Source organism: Palaemon carinicauda, chromosome 13 (genome assembly GCF_036898095.1).
Source record: "Palaemon carinicauda isolate YSFRI2023 chromosome 13, ASM3689809v2, whole genome shotgun sequence".
Taxonomy (NCBI): Eukaryota; Metazoa; Arthropoda; class Malacostraca; order Decapoda; family Palaemonidae; genus Palaemon; species Palaemon carinicauda.
In genome coordinates this window covers 101,695,432-101,711,279 of record NC_090737.1, presented here as the reverse complement: position 1 = coordinate 101,711,279, position 15,848 = coordinate 101,695,432, and the positions used below count along the sequence as shown (strand labels likewise).

General features: G+C 34.9%; 1 pseudogene; it reads left to right on the top strand.

Moving 5' to 3' along the window:
• The window catches only part of LOC137652351 (discoidin domain-containing receptor 2-like), a 185,259-nt pseudogene that overhangs the window by 123,057 nt on the left and 46,354 nt on the right, over positions 1 to 15,848 (top strand).

Here is a 15,848-nt window from a genome sequence, read left to right as displayed (position 1 = left end):
TGTTTTGAATTATTAAAGAAGTAAAACTGTTGTCCATTGAGAATTATGTGTGTCTGGGGATTGGACTATTTTTAAATAAATACCCAGCTAAAGCTGGTATTATTTTAATCCCAGATGTATTTCAAATAATAGCTCTTCTTCTTTCTCTTTCCTTCCAACTGCCTCTCCTGCTCATCCTCCGGCTGCTTTTCTTCTTCTTCTTCTTCTTCTTCTTCTTCTTCTTCTTCTTCTTCTTCGCAATATAGGAATAGAAATGTCGGTTGTGCCAGGCCCGTTATGTGAACCCAGAGAACGCCCTCAAATGCTCTCCGAACTCTTTTCAAAACACCTCGACATACGGCTGTGTGTTTCCTTACGCCCACTTTCGAAACCAATTGGCCTCTATAAAACCGAGTTACTTGGTGTTACGCCACGCGTGTGCGTAATTTAGTTGCGTACAGTAAGCTTCTGTACATTGCACTTCAAGTAGAGTAGCAGATGGGTTCTGATACGGTGTGTTTGCCACTCTCTGATCTGTTTATTTTCCACACTGACGTATCAAGGTCACATTACATCACGAAAGTATGAAAAGTGGTTAGGGACATTTTCTCTACCTAAGTATTTGTTGTGGAAGCATCAAAATAACAAGAAGAACAGGACTGCTCAGAATATATCTCTACTATTTTGGGGATTTCCATCGAACATTTTAGTGTGTATCATGAAATATTTTGTTGTGTCGACTATCAGTGGTTGGCAGATCAGCCTAAAATTTTACTGGCTTTTGCTGGATATCAATCTATCAATCAATTCACACACACACACACACACACACACACATATATATATATATATATATATATATATATATATATATATATATATAATAGAAATTTGTGGCAATAGACTGGCATAGAAAGACCATAAACAGACGCGAGTGAAAATGTCTGAGGCATTTGTCCTGCAGTGGACTAATTACGGTTATAATATATATATATATATATATATATATATATATATATATATATATATATATACATATATATGCAGTATATATATTTAATCCTCAACGTTCAGACACTAGTTAAAAAATTAATTCAATTATATTTTGGCTTTATTGTCCTTGCGCGTTTCAATTGATTTATTTCACGAACGAACTCGCTAATTCTACAATTAGTTCTAAATTGCAAATTTCATCGGAAACCGTTCGTCAAACTTCAATTGCAAATAAGAAACATTAATCAAAGGTTGTAGTGGAACTTTGTGCTGAATATATTCACAAGCTCTTGATAAGAAATAGCAATCTCTCTCTCTCTCTCTCTCTCTCTCTCTCTCTCTCGACTTCTACGTTTGCAAGGAACATCCTATTTGAGTTCAGCAATCACTCCCATAATCTCAATCAAAGTTGTTCTAGTGCACTTCCTTTAGTATTCTCTCTCTCTCTCTCTCTCTCTCTCTCTCTCTCTCTCTCTCCTCTCTCTCTCTCTCTCTCTCTCTCTCTCTCTCTCCTACTGCTAATATCTAACTTAAATAACTTCAACTTGATAAAGTTTAAACGCCGATAATTCTTAATAAGTAATTTACCAACTAACATATGCACACATATCTCCATTTGTACATTCTTCAATTTCATTATTTGATTTTCGTCCCTCTCAATTCAAACGTTCTTCCCTACCCTCTAATTTACCTCCCTTCTTTCCGTCACTCTTCTTTGATTTGTTTTTTTTCTTTTACTGTCTTGTTTAGATTTCTCGGCTTGATCAACACTGATTTTCCTTTTCACTCATTCCATTTCTTTTGCAATTAGGCTTCTCAACCCTGACCTTTTTATGTATCTGGTCTCTCTCTCTCTCTCTCTCTCTCTCTCTCTCTCTCTCTCTCTCTCTCTCTCTCTCTCTCTCTCTCTCTCTCTCTCTCTCTGTATATATATATATATATATATATATATATATATATATATATATACACATATATATGTATATGTATATATATATATATATATATATATATATATATATACTGTATATATAAAGTCGTTTTGCCTAACAGGGTTTTTCAGTAAATCATAGATGTGCCTAAAACTTTTAAAGCTCCATTTGGCTCTGCTCGCCCAAACAGAGAAGACTCATCAGCATTGCATTGAACACCCCCATAGATTGTGAATTTGCATATCATCTTTCACACAATCTAGAGTAGACTCTAGAGCTTTCGGGTACCTAGGCACTTCCTTTATCAATGCTTCTTTTACGTCATCTATTCTATCCAACCCTTTCTAGGTATTTTATATATATACATGTGTATATATATATATATATATATGTGTGTGTGTATATATATATATATATACATACATATATATATATATATATATATATATATATATATATATGATGGATGTAATTTAATGTTGTTAGTGTTTTTTAAATATTTTATTACTGATTGATTGATTGATAATCACTTCTCTTATATTTTATTTATTTCCTTGTGTCCTTTCCTCACTGGGATATTTTTTCCCTTATTGCCTTATTCTATGTTTGGGTTCCCCCAGGTCCCTCAGTGTGAGGCACCTCGTATATCCACCAGAGAGTTGCTTATGCATCTTCCGGTGTATTTTGCATCTTCCAGTCTTGGATGGTCAGGAGCCCTTGGGCTTATAACATCCTGCTTTTCCAAATACGGTTATAGCTTAGCTTGTGATAATAATAATAATAATAATAATAATAATAATAATAATAATAATAATAATAATAATAGTAATAATAATGTGTGTGTATGCTTGTGTTGTCATGACATATCTTAAAAACCGATATTTATCAGTTGACCTTGGAAGGCAATTAGACACCAAGGTTTTAGTTGATCCTTTAGAGTCGCATTTACGGTGGTGATGGTGATCAAGGTCTATAGAGGGTGATAGAAAGACAGAAGATGAGAGAAATTATCATTCGATAATGATCATCGCTCCGTGGCGAAAACATTCTTGAGTTAATCATAAAATAACTTTATTATTCTATTTTTGTTTTCCTTCCACACCGTCACTTCACACATCTCCAAGTATCTATCTGGTCATTCCCATGGAATTCCAACTTCTTGTTCTATTTTCTGCTTCTACTTGTACCTCGTTGAGACCCTACCGCTAGAAAATTATTGGGTCTTTTGCTGGCCAGACAGTACTACATTGGATCCTTCTCTCTTTTAACGTCTCATTTTCCCTTTGCGTACACATACATCGAATAGTGGCCTATTTTTCACATATTCTCCTCTGTCCTCATACACCTAACAACGCTGAGATTACCTAACAATCCTTCCTCGCTCAAGGGGTTGACTACTTCAATGTAATTGTTTAATGGCTACTTTCCCCTTGGTAAGGGTAAAAGAGACTTTTTAGCTATGGTAACCAGCTCTTGTATGACACTCCAAAATCAAACCATTGTTTCCTAGTCTTGGGTAATGCCATAGCCTCTTTACAATGGTCTTTTACTGTCTTGGGGTAGAGTTCTCTTGCTTGAGAGTACACTCGGGCACACTATTCTATCTTATTTCTCTTCCTCTTGTTTTTTTTTAAAGTTTTTGTAGTTTACATATGAATTTTTTTTTTAATGTTGTTACTGTTCTTGAAATATTTTACTCTAATTGTAAATGACTTCTCTTGTAGGTTCTTTATTTCCTTTCCTCACTGGCCTACTTTCCCTGTTGGAGCCCTTGGGCTTATAGTATCCTGCTTTTCCAACTAGGGTTGTATTTTGGCAAGTAATAATAATAATAATAATAATAATAATAATAATAATTCATCCAAACGTATTTTAACTTCATCCCTAATCACGTGAAATATCTCTTCCCTCCACTCAATCTTCAATCTTCCCAAATATTTTCATCTTCCCAAACGGGAAATTTTCCCATTGCCTACATTCCAAGCAGTTCAATTTATCCCTGTTTGTCATTTCTTATTTCTTTGAACCTTTGGGAAGGTATCTGTAACCTAGTTTTCATCGAAATTTGATCTTCCTTAAATCTGCATATTGACCCCTCTCTCTCTCTCTCTCTCTCTCTCTCTCTCTCTCTCTCTCTCTCTCTCTCTCTCTTCTAACTAGTATACACACCAAGTATTTGTATATACAGAATGTGAGCTTTTTCCCTCGTCTCCCAGCATCACCCCTTCCTTCCATCTCTTGAAAGTGAATGCTACCATTCCCCCCTTCCCGGTAGGCATATTCTTCCCTCACTGATCTCTTCTCAATTAGATTTATCCCCTCCCACCCCTTCAAAAGAACTGTTCTCCCTCCCTCACAGTCTGCATGGTCCTTCCTCTTTCTAGAACATTTCTACCTACCTACGCATAACTTAACACTCCCCCCCCCCCCCGAAACCTACATCATCCTAACCCCCTCACCTCAACAAAAAAAGGACAATCCCCTCAGTCCGCCTAGCCACACGCTCGAGAAAAAAAAATTAAACCCCTCACAGCCTGTGCATCAGGTTCCTTACTCCTTCCCTCAAGCGAAGTATTTTCCGTGATATATAAAAAAGTATCGACCCAGAAAATAAGGAAATCCTCTCCCTTTCAGTTTGCATTACCTCCATCTCTCCCTCTCCCACACATACATATAAACGTAAAAGGAACCTTTGATTCCCCTCTCAAAAATTAAATAGGCATTCCCTCACCTCAAATAGGGACCGGGGTGGTCCCAAACTTCCAAACATACAGGATTAACCCTTCCAACTATGCATCAACCCCTTTCTACCTTCCCTAGAAAAAAATAAACTCCCCTCCCAGCCAGCCTGCAGCTGGGAGTTATAAAGGGAGTAACACACGTCAAAGTTGGTCGGCGATTGTCTTGCAGGCTCGCTGTTGAGGCAGTTGAGAGCAATTGGGAGCAATTTGCGTTTGGTTTAGCTACAGCAGAGGCATTGGGATCTCTCTCTCTCTCTCTCTCTCTCTCTCTCTCTCTCTCTCTCTCTCTCTCTCTCTATTTGTCTATTTGCTTGGCACCCTAGATCGCGGTTTTGAGGCTGCTCTGTTTCGCATTGTTTAATTGCCCCAACTTTGATTCGTTTCGGAATCGAATTTCCTCGTGCTTTTGAATGGCAGTTTTTGTGGCTTTTGTTTTACAAAGTTTTATTGTTCATTATGATTTCTATCTGTTACGGCATACCAGACCAGTAAATGGTATTATAAAATATATATGTGTGTATATATATATATATATATATATATATATATATATATATATATATGTGAGTATATATACAATTATAACACCATTTATATATATATATATACATATATATATATACACATACATACATACATACATATATATATATATATATATATATACATACATACATACATATATATATATATATATATATATATATATACATACATACATACATACATACATACATACATACATACATACATACATACATACATACATACATATATATATATATATTACATACATACATACATACATATATATATATATATATATATATATATATATAACACTAAGATAATTTGCGGTTATAAACTAGGACAAAAAGACCATAAACAGACGGGAGTGAAAGAACATGTCTGATGCCTTTGTCTTACAGTGGACTAGTTACAGCTGATGATAACATATTATGTACTAGTATACGCGACCCGCCAATAACGGCTAATTTTATATATATATATATATATATATATATATATGTATATGTGTGTATATATTTTCTATATATATATATATATATGTGTGTGTATATATATATATATATATATATATATATATATATATATACATATATATATATATAGCCAGACATTTGATTTTTATTACACAGGGGAGTTACATACAAACGATATATACATTTGTCACTCATCATTTCCTGTTGCAATTACCAATTTCTGGAGGGCGTTGAACATCCTTGTCACTCTCTATCTCTCTCGCTCTCTCTGTATTTCATTTCTTTATTCATGGTCACATCTGAACGTTGCAGTATTGAACTGTTATATTGTTCGATTTGAATCCTGACATTGCTTTTAAACTTGTCGCATCTTTTTATTTTTTATTACGATTTTTGTCATTCCTTAATATTTTTTTTATTGATAGTAATAATGATAATAATGGTAAAATAAGGCAATATTATTATCATTATTATTAAAAATAACTCCTACTTCTTCTTGTGTTTTTTTTTTCACTTGATGTATTGAAATTTTATAATAATGAACACGGACTCCTAATATTTTGCAATTTTAGGTCACTGAATATGCCTGCTTGTAATACCATAATACTGTTATTGATATGAAAATTATGTGTCAATTCATAAAGATGTATACAGTAGGTTATGCAATATTATAATTTTAGAATAATATGTCAGAATACCATACGTAATATCATGGAGGTTGCGTTTAATTAGCTGATGAAAAGTCATCAAAATAAAGACATAAATGTTTATATCATAAGTAAAATCACAGTAATTACTTGCAGATTTCTAATGAGAAATTTTTAAGATAAGAAAGAGGAAACCTTAAAAGAAGCAGAATAGAAAACTGACACAGTACCCAAGTAATGCAAAGAGACACGAATTAAATAAAAAAAAAAGGCAAAAAAATAAAACGAAGTGACATGCTCATGCCGAGATCCTCTTTCGGGCGAACAACCACACAACAATGGCCCGTGTATCCTTGCTGGCTCATGAATGGGGGTGTCAGATAGAAGTGCCATAACAGAGTGTCATCTATCTCGTGGGTGGGGGTGGGGGGAAGAATGGGCCACAGCCGGACTTGGCCATCCTGTATGGGTGCGCTGTTGCTTCTTGCTGCCAGATTTATGGGCTACGGCTGTTGTCATTTTTTATAAGTACCTAATTTCTGGTACTCCTGAGATGAGCCTTTTGTGGACGGTCTACTATAATCAACGAGCTTGTTTTGTTATGGTGGGGTTTCTGCTGAACAGCTGTTTGTGCGTTTGTCACTTTGAGCTTCTTATTGAAAAAAAAAAATGTCACCTTTTATTAATGGATTGTTTTTTTTAGAAAAGCATATATTCCCATTAACAGATTTATCTCAAATTTTGTGTGTGTGTATATATATATATATATATATATATATATATATATATATATATATATATATATATATATATACATATATATGTAGATATATATATATATATATATATATATATATACATATATATATATATACATATATATATATATATATATATACATATATATGTAGATATATATATATATGTATATATATATATATATATATATATATATACAGTATATATATCAGATATACTGATATTTGTCTGTTTAATTGTTTCCGCAAAATAGAAACAAGTGGTTAGAATAAATAGTTGTAAATATTTTGTTCAAAATTCGAATTCTACTGGAAACCCTTATATCAAATTTTCAATATTTTATTCGTTTTTCATTAACTTTGTACAACTACTAATTTTTAACTCTGAGAAGATTTGTCATTTATCTAATTTTGTCACATTGTGTACACGTAGGAATTACATGTCAGCCTTTGTTTTCTTTGCAGAGCATGGTTTTCCAAACCTAAAAAGTCCAAGCTTATTTAATTAACTGTTGCTCTAAAAAGAAATAAAATTGCATATAAAATTTTCTTTCTATATATTAGTTTTAAATCTCTCCAAGATAACGGAATCTAAACGAAGTGTATGACTTCTAAAAAAAAAAAAATTCTGGTGGACTTCGATGACTCAGACAGGAGTGGTCGCGTCATCAAATGCTGGAATGTCATCTTTTTCCCTCGTCTTAATCCTTCGCGAAGCATTTTATTTATGTATTTATTTACTTAGTTTTGTATAGAACTCTTATGTAGTTAAATCGTGCAACCCATTTAATGCACTGGCCCTGTTCACAAGGTTCCCAATTGGCCTTGCAGGTCGTGATGAATAGAACCTTATTGTTCTGGTATTGCTTTGTTTCTCGATGGACCGTACGTGGGTGAGAGAATCCCTGACAGTTGCAAATGGGCCTCTTTGTGAACATTCCCGACCCGGAGTACCTCATATTGTGCGATCTTGTCTCCTAGAACAACGCTGGAATACATTTCTCGATTCGGGTAAACACAGTCTCAACTGTGGTAGAAAAGGCCGATATGGGGAAAATGTGAACTCCCTTAAATTTATGGCATTCGCTACCAAACGTCGTTATTCCAGCGGCGTTTTCTGATGCTGCGGTAAACACCGCCGATAATCGACTACAAATCTTGCCATAAATGTGCCATAGAACCTCGCTACTGTGGCGCTATCCCCTCCTCTCTGCCGCAGAATTCACAATTCAGTCGCACTTCGATATACTGGAAATCTCTTGTGAAGAAGGAAAATGCCATGCGTCCCCACTTGTATGAAAACTAGCAGAAATCGTGTTTTGACCCCCTATGCAAATTAACTTTATATTCTGTACGATTAACTGCTGATCTTACAGATATTTCAAGGTAGACTTTTAGCTGTTCTTCCAAGCTTTTGAATATTAACAACCAGATAAGAATCGCTTTCAGATTGGATTAAGTAACTGCGAAGCATGAGTACCTACATTAGGTTAAGAAGGATCAACTCTTTAGCGGTTAGGGCGTTCACTGCTTCTCCTTTCTTGCAATTAGTTTACTTAGTGCCGCAAAAACCAATGAGAATAAAGTCGCCCTGAACAAAGCTCCATAACTCGATCAACGACTTCCTCGTCGCGTGGCTAATTACCTAACAACACCAGAGGCGCTATGGACTACCAAATGGTCTTTAATGGCGGCTGATGGAACGATAGTGTCGGAGAGCATCGCCAACGGCCCACTTTAAGGGATCCGATCCCGTTGATAAAGAGGATTCTAACACCATCAGACAAGGATGGTTCATGAAAGGAGTGTTGGGACGATTCTCAAAGGCCGGTGGGAGGGATAAGTGGATAGTACAGAGGATTATCTGGGTGGATAGACTTGTTATTTGGCTTGTAATGGTATTTTAGAGGCGGTGTTTTAGAAACTTGCATTAGAGTTAACTTTTTTTTTGTCGTGTTCCGTGGGGTGTTTTCTGATTTACCACGGATAAGGAGTGTTCGCACCGATGTAATACCATCCTACAATCTCTCTCTCTCTCTCTCTCTCTCTCTCTCTCTCTCTCTCTCTCTCTCTCTCTCTCTCTCTCTCTATATATATATATATATATATATTGTAGCCTAAATGTAATCTGTAAATAAAAGCAATTGGTAATAGTCGCACACACACACACACACACACACATATATATATATATATATATATATATATATATATATATATATATATATATATATATATATATATATATATATATATATATATATATATATATATATAACTTTACAAGCGCTTGGTGAAATCAGAAGGACATATGATAAAGGTTTATAAATAAATAAATGTATATATATATATATATATATATATATATATATATATATATATTTATACACATAAATGCGCACACACACACACACACACACACACACACACACACACACATATATATATATATATATATATATATGTGTGTGTGTGCGTGTTTGTGTGTGTATATACTGTATGCTTGTCAGAGAATGTACATGAATATGTTTTGATATATTTTGATTGTACTTTTAAACTAAAGGTGTTATCTTCTCTCTTTGCAGGTACTGCGCTAGGCTATAGTTCAAGAGGATATGTTCAAAGAATCGCGTTACTGTGTTGTGATAGTTTTGTACTAAATCACGCTATAGACAGGTGATATAAAAGTTTTGCAGTATTTAAAAGTAATTCGTTTATTGAAAGCAGTTATTTTCTTTTACTTTATAAAAGCAATTATTTAATAACGGAACCTGTTTACGTCAGCATTCTCTGTATTGAATGAGTAGGATAAAGATAACCAAGAAAAGAGGAATAAGCAAATAACGAAAAAGGAATTTCACAAAATTCATAACCCTGGAAAATGTTGTTATGTGAATAGTTATGTGACATCCAAAGCGAAACGTGAATGTGGTCAATACAGGTGTTGTTGCCTGGAGGAGGGTAAAAGTCTCTCACCTTTTGCACCTGGTTTTTTTCCCCTTCGCCGGAGAATGCTCTTGACTACTCTGTGTTGACATCGAGTAGACTTGCAGCGGATGTGCCATGAGGGCAGGGAAGCCATCGACAGGCAGATGTCAGCGCAATCGACTCAGCAGAGACGGCAGATGAGTCTTCAACAGACGACGCCCGTTTACGTCTGCTGACTATGAGGCCCTTTCTGGTGGAAGCGCTGCTTCTGAGATCTCTCCTGCTGGCGCTGACGGCGGTGCCTCTTAGGCTCATCTCGGCATCGCTGCACACAGGTAATTCAGAGAGAGAGAGAGAGAGAGAGAGAGAGAGAGAGAGAGAGAGAGAGAGAGAGACCTTTTACTTATATGAAATGCTTTTTTTCAGAATCGGTAAATCGATTGTAAAACTGTATAGTAAAAACAATATAAACACACATTTATGTAGCAGTGACTGTGTAAGGAGTAAGTTATAAATGAAATTATGTTAGGGTAAATACAGTAGCCTATAGTTTACTACCTTTTTATTCCAAATCATCCTAAACCTTCTGGGTTGTATGATGTACAGCCATAAAATCGCTGTTCTCTTAATAACATTTATAGTCACTAATTGCCTGCAAACTACAAAGACAACCGATAGGTCATTGTGCTAACGGTATACGCCTATGGTCAGCGCCCAAGCCGTTTGTCTTCTTAGGTTAGGACCAGAGAAGACCAGGTAATGGCTGCTGACTAACTATTGGGTAGACCTATGGGTACCTCAAACCCTCATTCTTAGTTCTCAAGGACAATTAAGTAGTGGATACCAAGGGAAACTCTCCTGCCATGAGCATGGCTCGAACTCGGAACTCAAAAACTGCAAGTTTTCGACGTTTCACAGGCTACCGGAACCATCAGTTCCCAGATAACACGGTTACTATATGATCTACCATTATACTTCCTTCTCTACTTAGCTCCACGCCAGGAATCTTTATAATAACATGATTATGAATGGCAGAAAGGTTTCAGGGTTGACTTATTAGATAAAAGTGAGGATTTTAACTTTAAATTTTAATCTGTTCTGAAAAAATCATTATCCAATTTCTAGGTTTGATAAAGAAATAATGTATGATACTATGCATTTGATTATCTTAGCCCTTCGCCAGGATATCAAAGTTGCAACTCTACAAAACGAGTAGGATGCACTGCCTTGAGAGACAGAAACATTAGTCTTTAGAGGAATCTGTCTGCTGTAATGAAACTTTTGTAAGACGGTCAAGTAAGATATGTTTCAACAATGGTCGTAATTATAATCATCATTATTTAAAGGCAGAAAACCACCACAAATGCAAACACTATTCCAGCAAGAACGTTAGGCAAACGCAAACTTCCGCCAAGGCAGTGCCCCTTCCATTATAAGGGTCCTCCTATATTATTATTATTATTATTATTATTATTATTACTATTATTATTATCATCATCAGTAGTAGTAGTAGTAGTAGTAGTAGTAGTAGTAGTAACCAAGCTACCTTCAAGGTTGTAAAAGCAGAATGCTACAAGTCCAAGGGTTCCAACAAGGAAAACAGCCTAGTGAGGAAAGGACATAGCAAATAAACTATATGAGAAGTAATAAAAAAAATATAAAGAAGATATTTTAAGATCAGTAAGTAAAAACGTTAAAATAGGCCAATGAAAATCACATTATACTGTTCAATAGTAAAGAACTTACTAAAGGTTTGAAATTTTTAAATTCCATCGATTCCGCAACCAGATTAGAAAGATAATTTCCCAATCTGGTCACAGTTGAAATAAAACATCTAGAATATTGTGTAGGGGGGGGGGCCTTGTAATGGAAAAGCATGACTTTTAGAATCAACTGCATACCTAGTACAAAAGTTACAAATTTATTTCTCTCCAAAACTAATTTATTGCCATCGCTCAAACATTACTCACTTTAGGAGTAGTTTTTACAAAAATCACTACATAAGCCCCCCCCCCCCCCCCTCCATTCCACCTGATAAACAGACAGACAAACAAAGAACCAAAACACATTGGCCTAACGTAACAATAGTAAGACGAAAGCCCCAGAGCATATGGCAGTATTACCATCACCTCCGTATCAGAAGTCTTGCCATCATTAATTTCTTTCCTGACTCAATTTGATAATGAGACTGAGTGAAAAATGAAGCTTGAATTTGCAGCTGACAAGTGTTGTCACACTTTCAAGTCCATTAGGATTTTTGCTTTTTCCCAATTAGGTTTTGCCAGTTCCAATGTCTTTCAACAGGGTAAAAACATCCTCATTTTCAACTTCTGATAATAACTTGAAATGAAGTGGGTACTTTCGATCTTTAAGAGACGGTTTTTTTTTTTTTTTTTTTTTTTTTTTTTTTTTTTTTTTTTGTTAAAGCTTAAGATGGAAGTTCCATACATAGAAATTTACTAAGTAATAACGGCAGCTTATCAAAGATTGTAGATGAACAGTTGAATACATTTATCTTGAAAGTTTTTTGCCATCTATTCGCCTCTCACACAGCTTAGGAGAAATTAGAATTTAAAGATTTGGGCCATTAGGTCTAGTACTGGGGCCACTGAAGCCATTCAGCCCTTTGGTATAACTGGAGGAACCATGACGGTTGTTTACCGAGATATGAAAATTACAAAAGTCTGAACAACGAGATTAAAGAAAGGAAGCGGAAAGGGAGATAAATTTGGAAATTGAAATAATTGCAAAGACTTTATGAAATGCCTACTGTGCCTGGCATCAGGTGTGCTGTCAGTGATAATCATGTGGTGGTCAATATAGAACGTGAATGTTGTTTATCGCTTTGTTCTCGCTGGAGATCCGAGTCCCCTTTCTCAGGTTAGGAGTGTTTTATAACCTGTAGACTCCTGCGTCGTCTTGCTGCAACAATATATATATATATATATATATATATATATATATATATATATATATATATATACATATATATACACATATATATATACATATATATATAAATACATATATATATATACATATACATTATATATATATATATATATATATATATATATATATATAAAATCTGTGTGTAATTTCTTTTATTGATTGATAAGGGTAAACTAATACTACAATGATGACATATTAAGAGATCAGTTAATAATTTGGATCCTTTTAAGATAAAGTTTACGTAGTATAGCGATGAAACGCATTTCTTCTTATTCATATCTATATTGTGAGAAATGTCAAAGACAATAATTTAAGGCATATCCAATCTAAGGAATCAAGTTCTTTTCTTATTCAAGCTAAAAATGTCACCGGTTGGGTTATCGGGAAATTATTGATGGTGACTTTTACATGGACTCGAAGTGTACCTTCATCTCCTTCAAGAAGGAATTTTGAACTTTTAAGTTTATAAAATTCCGCTTTGCTGCGCTCGTAGCTTTCTGTTTCTAAAATATTGCGGTCAATAATACCTGACATTATTTGAAGTTTTAATGGGTGAAATTACATTTTGACGACGGATTTTTATTCTGAAACAAAACAATGTATGCATATATATATATATATATATATATATATATATATATATATATATATATATATATGTGTGTGTGTGTGTGTGTGTACGTGACGTCAAAAATGACAGCTAAATATTTACATATATATGCACACACGCACTCCTCTCTCACCAAGGTATGACTACTCTCTCTCGGCTCAATCTAGATACGCAGAAAAGACCGAGTAGTTATACGTCAGAGCATGACCGAAAGAAATATATTTATAGCCAGACATTGGTCTTCATCATACATGGGAGATGTGTGTGTGTATGTGTGTAAATGCAGATGTAGAGACTAATGTAATTGGAATTTTATTAGTCAACCGGCATTGTGAGTGATGGGAGGAAAAGTTTTTCATTTGATTAGTCAGAAGGTTAATTATTCCATGTCAGAATTGTGGGCATCCTATCATTCTGGGGTTATGGAAAGGGTGAAAGGTAACAGCAAAACATTGTCCGTAAAACAAACAGCGCTAAAGGGATCATGATTAAATCTGTTGCAGTTGGATATTACTCTTGCTACATATTAAAGTTGACGGCTACCACTGTGCACTGGAGAGGAAAGATGAGGAAACAGGCCAAAGTTGGTAATGGATAATGGACTTATCTTTTAATTGATGTTAATCCTATCCATTTAAGTGGAACCATGTTAGTGGACACACAAAAAGTAGAAAGGAGCCGACTTCTAATTTTGAAATCTTCAAACAGGGTTTGGTGGCCTGTTGGTAACGTCCTTGCCTGATGATCGTCAAACTGGGCTTAGACTCGTTATTTCCTTTTGTGCTGCAACCCCACCATCCTTGTGAGCTAAGGAAGGGGGGGGGGCTTATAGGTCTATTTACTGAGTCATCAGCAGCCATTGCCTGTCCCTTTCTGGTCCTAGCTTGGGTGGAGAGCGGCTTGGACGCTGTATATGATCAGTCTCTAGGGCATCATCTTACTTACCAGGCTTATGTCCCTTCCCCTGGCCTCTGCCATTCATGAGTGGCCTTCAAACCTATAAACAGTGTCTCTGGGAATGTTCCATTCGGTGTAAACCTGTTTTTTCTTTTCTTTTTTTCAAGCTGTGTTAGGCAATCTTTGTCAAATGACCTAGAATACTTTTCCTTATCCTTGTCTTTTTATTTATTTTTCTTTGCGATCTTTATAAAATCCATTACTGATATCATTCACTCTTTATTTAACCGTATTATTGGTATTGCTAACCAACTAATAACTTTTTTTATTTTGTTCTTTACTTCCGTTTCTTTTCCCATACTGGTCTGCATTCAGTAATTGGGTTTTAGGGCTTGTAGAATTCTGCGTTTCCACTCAGAAGTGCATCTTGGTGTATCCTAATGATAATGTTAAGGATAATAATAGTAGGACCATTAACCAATGCAAGGCTAAAAGTTATAACAGCCATTACTGCCAGCCTGGTGACGTCCAGACTTCTACCTTCTATATAGGTCTTATTGATTGCAGTGTGCCCTGCGTGGAAGATTAAAGTGAATGCTAAAGTCTCTTTGTCTACTTTTAATTGGTTCCATTTGATTTCATCTCGTCTTGCAATCCAATTTTACCTTATATATTCTATATATAAAAAGAAAGTTCATTAAAAAATTCAGTGGTTTGGTCAATGTAAAGGAAATCCAACCATCCAGAAAACATGGAGAACGACATGTATTTCTTCGTGTTACTGAGGGTTCCCCTCAGGTAAATCAAGATTTCATGGGGGTGAATTGTTCCTGTGATCAGCTTTTGAAAATCTCGGATATATATGTTGGTAGCTATATAGATATCATCTATGTTTTATTTATTTCATCATCATTACTAAGATCAAATAAAAGTTGAATGCATACACAGAAAAGAAATACATGCACGAGCTATAACGCCCCCACATGATGAAAAATAGATTATATTCATCTCCATTAAAATAAAAACAAAGTATATATTAATCCTGCAGGATTATCTTTTTTTTCTTGAGTTCTTTGGACTGAAAATATCAAACTGTTAGAGTTGCAGTGCAGAATCATGGAAGGGGAAGTAAAAGATTTAAATATCATTTTAAAAAGGTTATAAAAGTCACTAGCAGAAGCTGTAGTCACTTTTTAGTGATAGAAAAATATAAAACGCATAGTGTATGTTCAATCAGGATTGAAAGAATGATTTCAGTCTTAGAATTAATGTGTGGTAGAGAATTATATAAAAGAAAATATAACTGAAGCAGTTGCGGCAGTCGTTTAATTAAAGGGAGAAAGAAGAAAAACAGGCTGCCAAAATAAATAGACACTTGGGTGAGATCATAAATAAATTCCTCGAAAT